This window comes from Trachemys scripta, chromosome 6 (genome assembly GCF_013100865.1).
Source record: "Trachemys scripta elegans isolate TJP31775 chromosome 6, CAS_Tse_1.0, whole genome shotgun sequence".
NCBI lineage: Eukaryota > Metazoa > Chordata > Testudines > Emydidae > Trachemys > Trachemys scripta.
The window spans coordinates 49,705,549-49,721,581 of record NC_048303.1 but is presented as its reverse complement, the minus strand read 5'-3'; the positions used below and the strand labels follow the sequence as shown (position 1 = coordinate 49,721,581).

Below are 16,033 nucleotides of genomic sequence, written 5' to 3'. Positions count from 1 at the left end.
ACCAAAAAATTTCAACAGTATACATATTTTCCTTAAAGTTAAACAAATGAAGACTTTAGACTTTATAAAAGAAATCAGTGTCACAAAGCATATTTCCAGAAATCTTTGTGAGTTTAAAACTGAGGTTTTTCTCCTGGGAAACAGGAGGCACAGGAGAGGGGAGACGGGAGAGGGAAGGGGTAACCAAAGACTCCTGAGTCAGCATTTATTGCCTTGAAAAACCAGGTACCACACATCATTTTGTTTTCACATTGTAGAAAATAATATATTCACATCCCTTAACAAGGCAGTGGTAAATTGCTTTTTGAGAAGACATTCCTATGGTAGTTTGCCTTTTAACCAAACAGTTCCCCAGATTACAATCTAGATTAATAGATTCTCACCCATCATACTTCAAGAACCACTGAGGTCATCCTCTCTGTCCTCCTGTATACGCTGCTACTCTGAAATCTGAAATAGGCCATAGAATGTCCCAAAAATAATTCCTGGAGCATATCTTCTAGAAAAAACATCTGATCTTGATTTGAAAATTGTTAGTAATGGAGAATCCACCATGATCCTTGGTAAATTGTTCAAATAGTTAATTACCCTTGTTGTCAAAAATTTAACACTTATTTCCAGCCTGAATTTGTCTAGCTTCAACTTCCAGCCATTGGATGGTGTTATACCTTTCTCTGCTAGATTGAAGAGCCCATTCTTTTCAATTTTATAACATTCTAGTTTTTTTAATCAGAATGTTGTGCAGTCAAACGTTTTTCAGAAGTCTAAGTATATTACATCAACATTATTGCCTTATTAACCAAACTTGTATTGTCATCAAAAAAAACTTATCAGGATAGTTTGACAGGATCTATTTTCCATAAATCCAGGCTGATTTGTACTTATTACATTATCTTTTCTGGGATCGATGTCAGCCTGACAGACAGGCCTATGACTACCTGGGTCATCCCATTTATCCTTTTTAAAAACTGGCATAACATTAGCTTTCTTCCAGTCTTGTGGGACTTCCCTAGTGCTCCATGACTTACTAAAAATCAACAGTAATTGTCCAGCAAGTGCTTCAGCTTGCTCCTTAAAACTCTTGGATGCAAGTTTTAACTCTTGGCCCTGCTGTTTTAAAAATGTGTAACTTTAGTAGCTTCAGTTTAACATCGTACAGTAGATTCACCTACAATTCTCAGTTAAAACTCCTACCACATAGTCTATGCATGGGACAAATAGCAATAACTAACATTTAGATATATCTGTCTAACATAATATACAATTCAAGCTATATAGAATATTAAAGCAAAATAGACATTATAAAGCTGCATTCCAGAGTCTGTGCAATTGGACCTAAAAATGATATGTACAGGCTTATGGCCAAGAAAGGGGCATTCTCCTGGATGCTTTTTGTGCCTCTCATTTTTGAGAGAAAATGGATTTCCTAAGAGTTTTTTTAATTAGTTCAAATGTTTAATTTCATAAAGTAAGCAACTATAAATATAAGCATGTATGCTATTGTTTTCCAAGCATTGTATGCATAAAAATAATTGTAAATATGTTCTAAAATTCAGTAAAGGCAAAGACAGGTTTGTAATAATCAAAATATGTTATTATAATTAGTATAATTACCATTTTTGCATCATTTTGGAGGTCTGTCCCCCCACAGGTGTTCAAGAGTAGGTTTAGTGATTGATTTATACATACATATTTAATTTCTCTTTTTTTATTTCAAATGTTGTTCAGTGTACATTGACTTTACACTGGAGGCTGCAAACAGCTGAATTAATAACATGGTCAATTTTTTATTATGGATTTGTTTACAGTACATACACCGCTTACGGGAATCATTTTTAAAAAAGGCAGACAAAATGGAAATTATTTATTAAAACATTCTCCTGGGTTATGGATAATTGGAACATAGTTACACTAATGGCCATTTATAGCATATATTTAAGTTCCAAATGGTTAGCAGAATGTCTTATTCTAGCAGTTAAAGTAACTGTTGCCTCAAGGTTTGAATGTTTTCAACAATTGTTGTTTTTTTCATGGTATTAAATGTTTCCACTTGTATTTATTATTCTTAGAACTTTTTTTAATTCAATGTATATGTAAAGTGCTGATTACCACCTTTCACATTCAGCCAATAAATAAATAAATTAGATGTTTCAAAGAGAAGGAAATGTGGTTTTTTTAGCTTTAGTTTTCAGTGAAGCACACTTTTAATAAATGGGTAGACCCATTGATTTCAGTTAATTGAAAGATTCTATTCACTCAGCATGAGTAGGGTATCATAATCTGGCCCATATTGTTCTGTTTTAAGTCTTTCTCTCTCAAATATTATTTGACAGCATTGAGAACAAGATGGCAGATCTCAGTGGTTTTATCCTGTAGTGAGTTTTTTGCAATAAATTCCAAGACTCCAGATAATAAAAGCAAAATCACTATTATAGCAATAAAACTGAAAAGGTACTGACAGCTGTGATTATGGATGTGTGTTTAGTATAACTAGTTGTCAGGTAAAAATAAGAAACAATAATTTCACCTTTCCTGGATGTACCATAAACGTATCCAAAATATCTGACAGTTACCAACATTAGTACAGTACTTCATACTCATATTAGTTTATAAAAAGGAAACGTCTTCCAGAGACCAAACGTCTAATAGCAAAGTACTGCATTCATTATAGTGAAAAAGAGAACATGCATTCAAGCTTACCCTAACTTTGCTCCTTGATGTAGTAGCACAGAAAGAGACACCATCAAGAAATACTGAGTAGCACTCCGGGGGGTGGGGGGAACAGAAGAGAAAGAGTTTGGAACAAAAACAGAATCCGACCAGCCTTTGCAGAAGAACCAATTTTGAGGATGTCCACAGGATTTGGCCAAAAATGTATAAATATTTTCATGGATGCTTTACTGCACCAAACAAAACTTACTGATGTTTCCCTTTTTCTACCATGGCCTGATATGATAGTCTTGATATGAACTTATCCTGAGTAGGATAGGATTGCCATATCCTTTGAGAGTCCCCATAGATTTTTGCTTCTCATTACTGGTGATTAGTAACCTCCTGCCATCATTTTTCAGACGCTCAGTTGTCTAACTTTTATTTACTATTTCAGGCAATCTACTCGGTTCTAATGTTTTCCACTGCCAACTGGCTGCCGAATGGTCCAGTGTCTTAGGAAGAAACAATAATGCCAGAAAATGGAGGAAAAGGGAACACAATCTCCAAGGGAGACTTACTCTTGAGCCCCAAACAAAATCTGTCACTTCATACAATGAATAAATTGTAGATCTAAAACCCATTAAAATATATATACATTCAATGTATATGTAAAGTGCTGATCACCACCTTTCACATTCAGCCAATAAATAAATAAATTAGATGTTTCAAAGAGAAGGAAATGTGGTTTTTTAGCTTTAGTTTTCAGTGAAGCACACTTTTAAATGGAAAACCTGTGAAAGCAAGAACAGTAACACCTGCTGCTTGTCTGGTTTTTGCCATTTTAACTTCCAGTCATCTCAGTTTAAACCTACAGTGAGCTCATCTAGAGATGCAAACTAAAGGGTACTGGAAAAAACACATCTTTAAAAATAGGCCTTTCTTGTTCATTGTAAGTAGTTAGAATGAAACCTCTGGGATATATAAATATTTTCCCTACAGTCAGGAATTACTGAAGTTTAAGCAACCTACATGTGTGAAGAAAGTGTATTTTAGAATGACTGGAGTAAAATAGTTATCTTGGTTTTCTCAGCTAGAGGTCAGTAGCTTACTATATCTCTTATGGCAAGGCCACTTATACCAAGCATGAGCAGATTTAATTTTTTTTTTTTAATCACATTCTGAATGTGATTTTTAAATTGCCTCCCGTGCTGTAGATAACCTAGAGGCAATTGTAATGTCAAATGGAGGTCTAAAGGTTGCATTTTTCTTGATAATATGTAAAGAGACACACTTTTAAAGGAGCCTCAGTTCAGCTTTGAAATTTACATCCAGAATCTGGCACCGTCAATCCTGATCAGAAATTGCAGGAACAATTAGTTGTGGACAGAGATTACAATATTTAAATGTAGGCCCAATTTGTGGGCAAATCAGGTAGTTAGCAATATAAATGGTATAATTTACACTTCTAGTCAATCTCCGTAGCAACTGATTGCACAGGCTAATTGCAAGTGTGAAATGAGATGCTATTATATTTTTTTTAAATTGGCCTGTTTTCTGTAATAATTTTGCTTAATTTTCTTTTGTCAAATGTATAATTATTTTAATACTCTACTTAGATTTATAGATTTATCAAATTATCTTTATGCATAAAATACAAGTTATGGACACATTTTAACAATATTTTACACATTTTCAAATGTAGTACTTGATTTGCTTATGTATTGTATAATAGTTAATACCAAAGTTGTGAGAATATAGGAGAACTTTTCAGGCACGCTGGTTTTTGTTTTTCAAAATTCTCCAGGTTTAAAAGTCTAGTGCATTGTTGATTAGTGATAACAGCAAATGTAAAGCAAAGTTTTTAAAAAAAACATTTATTTGCATTTGGCATGTGGTATGGAAAGGGGTATTGTATATTATTAAGCACCAGGTAGTTTTATCCCCAAAATTACTAAAAATATTTAGTCTAGAGAAACAAGAAATGGTATCCCACTCTTACTAATTATGCTTCTTATTGACAGTTCAGGGATGCAACTCCGGCTGTTGTAACTTAAGATATTAACAGTTTCTACTGTTAATCACTAAATAGTCAGATCACATATTCATGGAGAGGAGATGGGGGCTAAACATTGATAATCATAGAAATGATGAGATTTAATTTAAGATTCTTATTATTTGCTAATTGGCTTGTTTTAAGACAACTTCTTACCTGACTACTTCTTCTAATTAACTGTTTTTAAACACTTTCTCTGATTCCCTAGGATTTAGTTAAGATTTCTTATTTTACCCATTGATAAATTGTTTCACGTTATCAATGATAACCTGGCAGAATCCACCTGTAAACAAAATTATTTTGCTCACCCATGAACAGTTTCTATTTTCCTATGAGACATCAAGTCTGGTCTCATAATAATTTGGGGAAATAAAACGTTGGTCTCAATTTACCAAGAGAAAAGGGCCCCACCATTTTAGTCACAGGGGTTTTTACATACCTTCATGGAGATTGAAATTAAAACCAAACAAAATAATCACAGTTATTAACCGTGGCTATTTTATTATTAAAGAAAGAAAAATACAGCATTAAACAACACAACACAAATAACAAACTGATTACTCTGACAGTGTCTTAGTGTGCTTCTTTTGGAGAACTTTAAACAAAGATTACACTTTTGAGAGTTAACCCAGTCTTTGGTGGGGCACTTTTCTCAGTGTAAGCTGAGACCAAGATTTTATTTCCTAAAATTATTATGGGTCCAAATTCTATATAAATTTCAATACTCCAATAAACTCATTCCAAGAGTTTTCAAACCTAATCCCTTGGTAGTGCTTTTGGCTACTCCCATCTCACTATGAAGAAATCTTGGTTGTCATCTGGGCTAGAAGGTTGCCTTTTATTGTTGCTGCTGTGTGTCTGTTCTCTTCTTTGTCTTCTTAGCTGTCTGTGGCAGCTTGCTTGTAGAGATGCACAGGATGAGTTGAGGAGTGCTTGAACAGGATAGCAGAGAGTGGGAGTGATGGATGCTCACTTCAGAATTTTATACTCTTCTGCTTCCTATTTTCATGAAATTTCAGTCTTGTTTATATTCATAGTTGATTGCTGTAATCCTTTCACTGGCTCCATTCCTTCATGGGTTGTTTTTGATGACACCTTCAGGTCCTGAATATTCAGTATACTTCATGAATATGCCACACACTTCTTATTGCCTTTGTTCTCTTGTGGCTGGAAAGCCTCAGATAATCTTTAACGTTATAGTTTTAAAAATTGATTTTATTCAGTCCATTTTCTGAAATATTTCTTCAGTTTTATTAGGGTTTAACAGGAAATGAAATTCCACTTTTAAAAATTCCAAATACTCTTGCTCTTTGTATAAAAGTTTTTAGTTAAAATAGTCTTTTGAAATTAAATAATTAGCTTAAATAGTTATTAAAGAAGTTGATGATTCTTCATAATTTTGGAAAGTGGTTCTTTTTGTCTTCCTCAGTTGGGTAAGGGGGTTGCTTATGTATTAATTAATTAATTCCCCATTCAGTTTGTGTCCATCACTGGCAATCTTATTGTGCCACCAAAACTTTTGGTATCCATGTGGTTGCCAGACGTGTAGTCTCATTCCTTGTAGTGACTTCAGAATTTGTAGGTTTTCTATTCTAATATGTCCATACCAAGAAAAACAGTGAAACTGAACCAGTGCTGGGTTCAGCTTTAAATATCCTCATTTCCAATCTTGTTCTGCCACTTGATATGGAGCAGCTGATGAAGATGATGAGAATCAAAAACATCAATCCAGTGTTCTTTAGCCTTCCTCAGCATCCACATTTCACTTCAGTACAATAGAGTTCATATAAGCATAGTTCTCTAGATCTGCAGTTTCATAGCAAGTGTGATGTCACAGTGACCTGACAGAGGCCATTGAAGGTTCTGAAACCATGGCAGCAGCAGATGCTATACAAGTGTCCACATCTTTCAAGCATCCTCCATTATTGACTATGATGCTTCCCAAATATTTGACAGTTGCCACCTGCTCAGTGTCCTGTGCAGACAGGTTAATACTGAGCTCGTTGTAATCTGGAGCTGGAGGGTGCTTCATGGTAATGGCCAGGAGTTTATTTTTATCTGGATTAATAAGCAGACCAAGAGCTTCTTGCCTGACCAGATTGGTGAATCGCTGAAGCTGATGGCCAAACAGCCAGCAATGTCATCAATGTATTTGAGATCTTGAAGTAGAATGGTATTCAGCTCAACACCACAGCCAGCTGCTCCTCAATTTATCCATCAATCAGTCAGTGCAATATTGAACAATGATGGTAACAGAAGACAGCCTTGTCAAACTCCTGTGGAGATAGGAAACCACACCATTTATCTGCTATTGACTCAAGCACAGCTCTCTGTTCCATTATAGTGCTCATCTATCAATTATTCTATGAACCTAGGGATTCTGATCCCACAAACTTGCTCAATGCATTGAATCAGAGGCCACAAAGAAGTCTATGAAAAGTGTTGCACACGCTTTCTACATTCAGTTGCCTGTGTCGGTGCAAAGCCCTAGTCAGCAGTAGAACAACCAACTTTAAAGCTGCACTGAGTATCCTGACCTTTGCCTCAAAGTGCATCATTGAGTCAAGATATTAACATTGAAGTGAAGACTTTCTCTGTGACCAGCAACACAGTAATACCTCAATAGTTGCTATATTCAGCCTTATCGCCCTTTTTTAACAGAGGCAGAATATCCTCCTCCTCCCAGTCATTGGGGATTATATTAGTGCTCCAGATGGCCTGGAAGAGCCTATGCAGCCATGGTTCAATAATACTCTCATCTGCTTTCAACAACTCATGGGTAATGTTACAAACCCCTGGTGCCTACCTAGATTTCAGCTAATGGACTGCAATCCAGATCTCTTCGTTGTTGAAGGAAGGTGGCACTACCACAACTTTCTGCCACTCTTCAAATGGAAGAGGGACTGCAGACAAAGAACAATTGAGAAGTGTCTTGAAATGATCTTCCTATCAATGTAACTGATCCTGCAGACTGGCTGAGGCTGCCCACCCAGATTCTTTACTGGAGAAGCTGGTGCCACCTTCCCCTGAAAACACTGTGGGGTGCCAACGATGGACATAAACTGAATATTCAGCCAGACCACCTAGGCATCTCCCCAAAGACTGATCCAGGTGGTGTTCTGTCTGCAAGGAGGATACATCCCTGTGGGATTTGCCAGGATGATGATGGTAAATCCCCATTAATATAAATATTCAATATTTAAATGGCTTTTTATATTAGTAATTAGTTTAGCAAGGTTATTAGATATCAGGTTAGTACCTACATCATTTTACTATTTATATAGTAAAGATATTAGGATATTACATTACAAGCTTTGAATTTAGCTAACACATCTGCAATTATGCATTTCAGAAGGATTTGCCATCTCAAGATTTAAAAAATAAACAAGGTTTTCTACAAAAAATAATTCAAGAATAAACTTTTTTGTAGGGTTTCGAGGATGTTGATTTTAGAGTGATTACAAAAGACTCCACTTTACTGCCTAGTGTATGGTTCTGCTAACACATCCCTATGCATTTCTCTCTTTCTCTCTATCTTTAAACATCCACTTGAAATCAGGACCTAGCTATTTTGCAGATCTGTTGTATAAGACATACCAGCTGATGTTTTAGACAAGAGATGTGTGCTGTTATGTGATAAGACAATCTGGTTGGTTCGTTTGTCTTCTGACCCAACACTTCTTAGAGTTATGACTGACTCTCATTCCATATAAGTCAGAGGTGACAATAGTTGTTTGTTTTGAAGTATCTAGAGAATATTGTGGGGATGATGTCTAGCCAACGTGATGGGGTTTGCCCATCTCGTCTCAGTTTTGGGGTATTCATGGATCTTTGATTACTTCAGATTAATTGGATGCCAAAAGTGCATCTTCATCAGTGTTGAAGAGGATGATTATTACTATTTCTCGCTACAGCTATCTATGCCTTTGTCACCTCCAGAATGGATTGTTATAAGCACTTGCCTGGAGGTTAACCTTGAATACAACTCAGACACTACAGCTTGTGCAGAATAAAACTGCCCTGTTGGCCTCAGGGACCTTATTGTATCAGTTCAAAACTCCAGTATCCTTTAATTTAGTTCCAGGTGTAAATCAAAATGTTGGCCTTGCTCTTTAAAACTACAGGCCAAATACTCATCTGGTGAAAATTGATGTAGCTCAATTGTTTTCAATAGAGCTGTGTCAATTCCACAAGATGAGTATCTGGCCCTATAAATTTTAGGTCATAGCTTCACCACCATATAGTTCATGTCCTGCCATCCTAAGAAATGGCTTTTGTCCCCACAAACTGTGATGACAATTGAGAAGAAATTATGTGCTTATGTTGACAGTATCCACACTTGAATCTGAGCGGGTATTTTCCCAGGAAAATCAGGGCTTTGAAATGTTGTAATAATCCCAATTTCTGAAGATTACTTTTGACTTTGAACCTGCCAGTTTTTAACAATTCACAAACTCCATTCAAAGGAGTAAATTCCCATCAAGTGGCATCACTAGCCATTTCTGGATAAAAATACTACATGATTGCCTTTCTGTGTTTTGCCTATTTGGAAATTATTATCTCCCTTGAACCCATTACAAATATGATAAAAATAAAGGACACATAATAATTTTTCCAGCCATGAAAGTTGCTTTTGTGTGTGTGCGCACGTGAGAGAGACAGAGAGATACATACATAGAAATACATATGTTTGCATGTGTCTGTATTCTGAAATGCATATACTTACATTAATCTAAACCTTAAAAATACAAACAACAAAAACAAACAACAGAATGGAAATTAAAAAAAGAGGTTAGATTCATTGTAGGAGCCCATTATTTTTTTCTGCTAGTAGGATATTCTTCACCAGAAAAGTTACGTTTTTGAGCCATCTACTGTTGGAAGGGCAAACATCCTTATGGTCATCCCAATCTCTTCTGCCTACCATTTGTGGGCAACACATGCCATCTCCATGTAAAGATCCACACTCCACCTCACTCCTGACTCTAAGCTGTTACTGGCATAGTGCTATAGGAGAAGCAGAAAGGAGGTGGCCAAGAGTGCAACCTTTATGAGCACTGTGAAGAATAAAGGAACCTAACACATGCTAATGTCCGGGAAAGAACTGTTTTTTCTCTCTGCATATGTACGTATAGAGATCTATGTCTATAGGGTAGATACATAAATGGAAATGAAGACCTATTGCCTGATCCAGCAGTGTGCCTCACCATCTTCCATTGGAGTCAACAGAATTAATACCCAACTAGATATCTGCCAATGATAGCACAGTTTGGTAGAGACATTTAAAAAGACTTTCACTGATTCTTACCTAGTCTTGTTCATTTCTCACTCTTTGTGACTAAAAGTGTTACTTTAAAAGAAAAAAAAAGTAGCTTTTCAAATTTACAAATGCAGTGTCTGCTGAGTGTATCATCTTCAGTGAATTTGCAATATATAAATTAGATGCTTTAAACAGAAGTGAATGCAGCTTTCAAGCATTATTTTTCAATGCAGCATGCTTTTAAATAATAATAATAATAATAAAAAAAAAGGTTTGAAAGAAGGAACAGTATCCCTGCTGCCATTTTAACTGCTGCCAGTCAGCTGAGTTCTGATCTACACTGACTCCAACTCTAAATAGGAGCAGCACCAAAATTTTCTTTTTAGCTAGATCTATTCCAAGCTGGGATGCATTTCCAATAGAGGGTCCATATCAGATAATTTGCTTGGCACGGAAATATTGCAATAGGCAATATATTAACAACAACATATATCAACTCGATGACCTCTCGAGGTCCCTTCCAGTCCTAGAATCTATGAATCTATTAACATTGTTTTGGGGACTGATTGTCAATTTTTAGTCTTGCTTCTTCCCCCAGCATCATAGATATAATGGTGCCTAGAATTTTTTTTTTTTAAATCTTTATTTCTATGGCCAAGCCACCACTTTAATCTAATTTAGGTTTATACCTGACATGTTATCCATAAAGGTCTTCTGTGGAGCATTAGAATCCATGCACACCTGTTCTTTCTGCACATTCACTAACACTCCACCACAAACATTCCCTCCCACTGCAACTGCCTATTCAAAGGTTTCCTGAGGCTGATGTGCCCCATAAAACAGATACTAGCTTGGAGCTTGAGAATAAAGCATAAACAATTCACAATACATTATTTCGCTATATTTCATTTTTTTCCAGTTTATTTTGTATTTAAACATTTCTTCTAAATTATTAAGTTTTGTTATAAGGTATTTGTTTAGCTTTTAAAAATATGAGTCATCTTACATTGTCAGTATTTAGATTTGTTGTTTGTGCCATAAAAACATTGTTAACTCTATTGAAAATTTCAGTAACTGCTGAAAGCAAGGCAACTTAATTGTATACCCCAGTTATAGATAAAGGGCACATTTTACGATAAAAAACCCAACATTTTATTGAAGCAGATCATCCCATGCTATATTTTCCAGGTTTTTAGTCTCATTTGAGTAGGCTCCAATTATAAAATAAGTTGTCATACTTAAAGTATCATACTGGACCTTTTTTGCATAATTTTAACAGCTGCTGTGCCCTGTTTTTCAGCTCTGAAGGGCGAGGATACACAGGAGCCAGATATACATTCAGTATACTCGCACATACTCTCTCACATAATTGCATGTGTCCTTGTTAGAGCAGCTGTCTTTCATGTTATCATATCATATTGTATGATGCTGTCAGATACGTTACGTTTAACGAAGGGCAAGTTCTGCTACTGTTAACCACACTAAGTAATTCTTTATTCCATAAGGAGCCACACTGATCTCACTTGGACTACTTGTGGAGTAAACTACTCTTCAGCATGAGTAACAATGGTAGAATCTGGATAAAAGAACATGAAAAGTTATTAAGTTAAGCAGCTTTTAAAAGTTCACCCACCCATAACAATTAAAGCACTGTATTCCAAATTATTTTGTTGAGGTTTTTCTCATGTGGCTGACAGAAAATTTTGTGAGGTAATCAAAGGATGTGGAAGCCAGAACACAATTTATCTTTCCTTCTTTTTCCCCAATAGAGAACACAGGTCCTACATCCATTGAAGTCAATAGAAAATTCCTTTTGACTTCAGTGGTCTTTGGCTCACACACAGAGAATGATGGAAAACAATGTGAATGTGTAGAGCTGTTACAATTCATGCATCTTTGGAAGCAAGTTGAAGAGTTGAAACCCTTGGATCTAATAATATCGCTTTAGTTCTTGAGCAGTTTTTTTACACACAGGATGTTGTTCCAGTTGCAAATTTAAGTTTTTGAATATGTCAAACAATGGTGCCATAATGGTCAATAGTCATTTGAAACAAACATTGACCTCAGTCATTTAAAGACAAAATTCTTTCCCTAAAGGTATTTGCCTTGTTCCATCTCAACAAATTACACATCTACCCCGATATAACGCTGTCCTTGGGAGCCAAAAAATCTTACCGCGTTATAGGTGAAACCGCGTTATGTCGAACTTGCTTTGATCCGCCGGAGTGCGCATCCCTGCCCCCCCCCCGAGCACTGCTTTACCGTGTTATATCCAAATTCGTGTTATATCAGGTCACGTTATATTGGGGTAGAGGTGTAATTGCTTATCAATGGAACTTGAAGAAAGATGAACTAACTTGAATTCTAGACTTGCCAACTTTAATGTGAACTAGCAAATCAGAAAATAGCCTTGGAGATGGGTTCTGTATCTAGCTGCAAAATATTCTGCACTCCAGACTTAAACATATTATTTTTGCTCCAAGTACAAGCAAAGATGCCAATGAACTAGAAAAAGAACTTCCCTAACTCTTATTTCCATATTGTTGGTCAATTACACTGCTTTCATCTAATTAAGAATTAGATGTCTTTTTGTTTTCATCTAATGCATCTTTCTTTCCCCCAATTTTGCATGAAGATCTGCATGGGTGGGGCTATACACCAGCACAGACCCCTTTGTTTTCAGTGGGGCTCCTCATTGGTGTAGGATTCTGTAGGTAGAAAGGTCCTTTCAGGATCAGACCTATAGTTCATTTTACCTTGTGAGCTACGTCTTCCACAGTAAAAAAACAAATTTTTCATCAGCTCTGGGGTGTGAAATTTTTGCAGTGTTTTTTATACTTGATAACCATCAGCACTAGGTACAATATTTTGAAATTTCAACCAATATTTTGCAGAAAACTTTTTAAAAATTGCAATAAAATATTATTTTTCATCTGTCTCCATTTATCATTGTTGGCTTATTTAATTTTTCAATGGGGAGAAAAACTAGGGTTATGCTAGTACCATGCCGCTTCCTGCAGCCCCCATTGGCCTGGAGCGGCGAACTGCGGCCAGCGGGAGCCGCGATCGGCCGAACGTGCGGACGCGGCAGGTAAACAAACCGGCCCGGCCAGCCAGGGGCTTTCCCTGAACAAGCGGCAGCCCTAGTTTGAGAACCACTGGTTTAGTCCCCCATGCATTCATAGAATCATAGAATCATAGAATATCAGAGTTGGAAGGGACCTCAAGAGGTCATCTAGTCCAACCCCCTGCTCAAAGCAGGACCAATTCCCAGCTAAATCATCCCAGCCAGGGCTTTGTCAAGCCGGGCCTTAAAAACCTCCAAACCTTCAGTCTTTGGCATCTCTGTTAAAGCTTCCTTGTCCATACTACCGCAGTAAGTCAATGTAATTTACACTACTCCAGTTACATGAATAACGTAACTGAAATCGATGTGGATTAGGTTGACTTAGGTGTCTACACTGCACTGTGTCGATGGGAGACGCTCTCGGAGAGGTGGAGTACCAGAGTCGACCAAAAAGTATTCTGCTGTCGATTTAGTGGGCCTTCACTAGACCCGCTAAATCAACCCCCGCTGCATCGATTGCAGCAGAGCCTATCTACCAGTAAGTGAAGACATGGCCTGAATGCCAGTTGTCATAGGAGTACCTGTCCACTAGGAACAGAACTAAAACCACTATTTCATTTTTTATAGGACACTGAAAAGCCAATAGATATTGCTTTTCTACCTTTTGTCCGGTGTTCAGGTGAACACAAAAAGTGAATTTGTCAAAGTTTGAAGGGAATGAAGAACTTCCAAATATGCTGAAAATTCCCTCTCAAAATATCTTTCTCATCTTGCCAACAAAAAAACAATCTTTAAAATGAACTTGTGGCTATTGTGACTTAAGAAAAAAATCCTACACTGTTTTAACACAAACTAGAGTCAATATATTGATTTATATATTGGTTTACCCTAGCTAAAAATAAAACAAAACCCATCATATGTGAGCTGCACAGTATTCAGACTTTTGGACTCAGTCAGAGCTTTTTTTCACTAACCAATACCATTTTTCCACTTCCTGACTGTTCTTTGACAGTAGCAATTGAGATTTTGATCATCAGTGAATTTACAGCAAAATAGGTTGTCTGTCCAAGCTATAATCACTAGTGATGAAATAAAAAGCTACCCCTCTTCATGATGTTCTACTGTGTGAAATAATATGATTTACCAAATTTATCTCAACATCCAATGTATGCCAAAAATGCTAAGTCAGAAAGGTATTTAATTTTAAAATGTTAGTAATTTTGATACAACTTTTGAGCAAGGCTGCAGATATTGGCTGTGCAGCAGATTAGCCTATGGGTAAGATCAATCAACTGCTGTGAACCAAAGCCATCTGTAACAGGGAGTTTTGGGATGACTGAAGTCAATAGCAAGACTCCCATTGATTTCAGAGTCTCACCCATGGAGTGGACTGAAATATTTGCTTGATGTTTCCGTCTTATTTTTGCAGTTTAATATTAGGTGGATGAGAAAAGGGGCTGGGGGAATTCAGGATGGGATTTTCAAGAGAGCCTAGGTAAATTCAGAGCTGAGTCAATGGGACTTGTGTTCCTAAATCACTTAGGCACTTTTTAAAATCCCACTCTCAATGGCTAGCATTTAGCATTTGACTGTAATATAAAAAAAAGTGTGGAATATTTTAAATGTAATATGGACAAAAATTATATATATTTCGAGTAAAATAATACTTATATAAGAAAATGTTAATATTTAAAATGGTGGTAGAAAATTAGAATATATAGTGGGTCCCTATGACTCTGCTCTTGAAGGCAATGGGAATTTTGTTATTAAATGTAATGGGAGCAGGATCAAGTTCTGTCAGAGTATCCTTGTATTTGAAAAGAATGAGTAACATGCACCTATTTGGAATTAAAGTTGAAACTTTTAAAATTATTACTAATAACTAATTAATGATTAATGAGATGACTAGGCTAAACAGAGGGATGGATAGTCCAACAGTCAGGATGTTGGCCTCGTACTTCGTAGAGCCAGGTTCAATTCTTAGCACCACCACAGACTCTTGTGTGACCTTAGGGCCGTCTTTTAAAGGTATTTAAGCACCTAAACATACAGGTGGACATTTAGTGGGATTTTCAGAAGTGCCCAGGCACCTAACTCCTATTGATTTCAATGGGAGTAGGCATCTAGGTGCTTCTGAAAATCCTACTAAATGTCCACCTGTATCTTTAGGTGCCTAAATACCTTTAAAATCTAGCCCTTAGTCTCTATCTGCATGTTTCCCATCTGTGAAATGGGAGCATAGTATTTCCCTGCCTCACAGAGGTGTTGTGAGGATAAATACATTATAGATTGTGAAACACTCAGATATTATGGTAGAGGTGACCATGTAAGTACCGTAAAGAGAAATATATATAACATAATATAATATATATAACAATGCTCATCCTGTAGATGGCTAGAGGTCAAATTTATCCCTGGAGTTAGTTAGCTCATTTCCCACAGACTTAACTGGTAGTTTCACTTTCTTACTTCATTTGTCAATTTGGGGTAAACTTTCACCCTACAATTTTACCAAATTTTAATCCCTATTATCAAATTTCTCCTGTATACCTTGACTCAGTCCCCTTATAAAGAACCAAGAGGTTCTTGACTTCAAAAGGCTAAGTGACAAGACCTTAATCACTTGAGATACAGTTAAATTCTCCCATCAAAGCACTTTAAACCTGCCTCTTACAATCCTCCTCCTGTTACTCAGACCCATGCATGGTCCACCTTCTACCTCTTCCCCTTGCCTTTGCCCTCCTTGCCTCTCCTACTTCTATATCTATGTCTCTGTATTCCTTCAGCCTCTGGACGTGTTTTCTTACAAGTTTCCTGCTCTTTACAGAACATAGTGCTATAGTAGAGGGTGCCACAGAGTACATGTGCAGGATTGGAACATGTTAGCAGGAATATATACAGTGTGAACTTTAAGTTGGAATTGAGTTTGGTTTGCCTTCTGATTTTTGAACTCTTGCGTTTGGCAATGCTGGCATTTGCCAGTTGGGCTGTATTACATTGA

The 16,033-nt window shown here is 36.6% G+C and overlaps 1 protein-coding gene across 1 annotated transcript in view; it reads left to right on the top strand.

Moving 5' to 3' along the window:
* EDIL3 (EGF like repeats and discoidin domains 3) overlaps positions 1-16,033 on the top strand; it is a 440,325-nt gene that overhangs the window by 418,757 nt on the left and 5,535 nt on the right. The window lies entirely within an intron of this gene.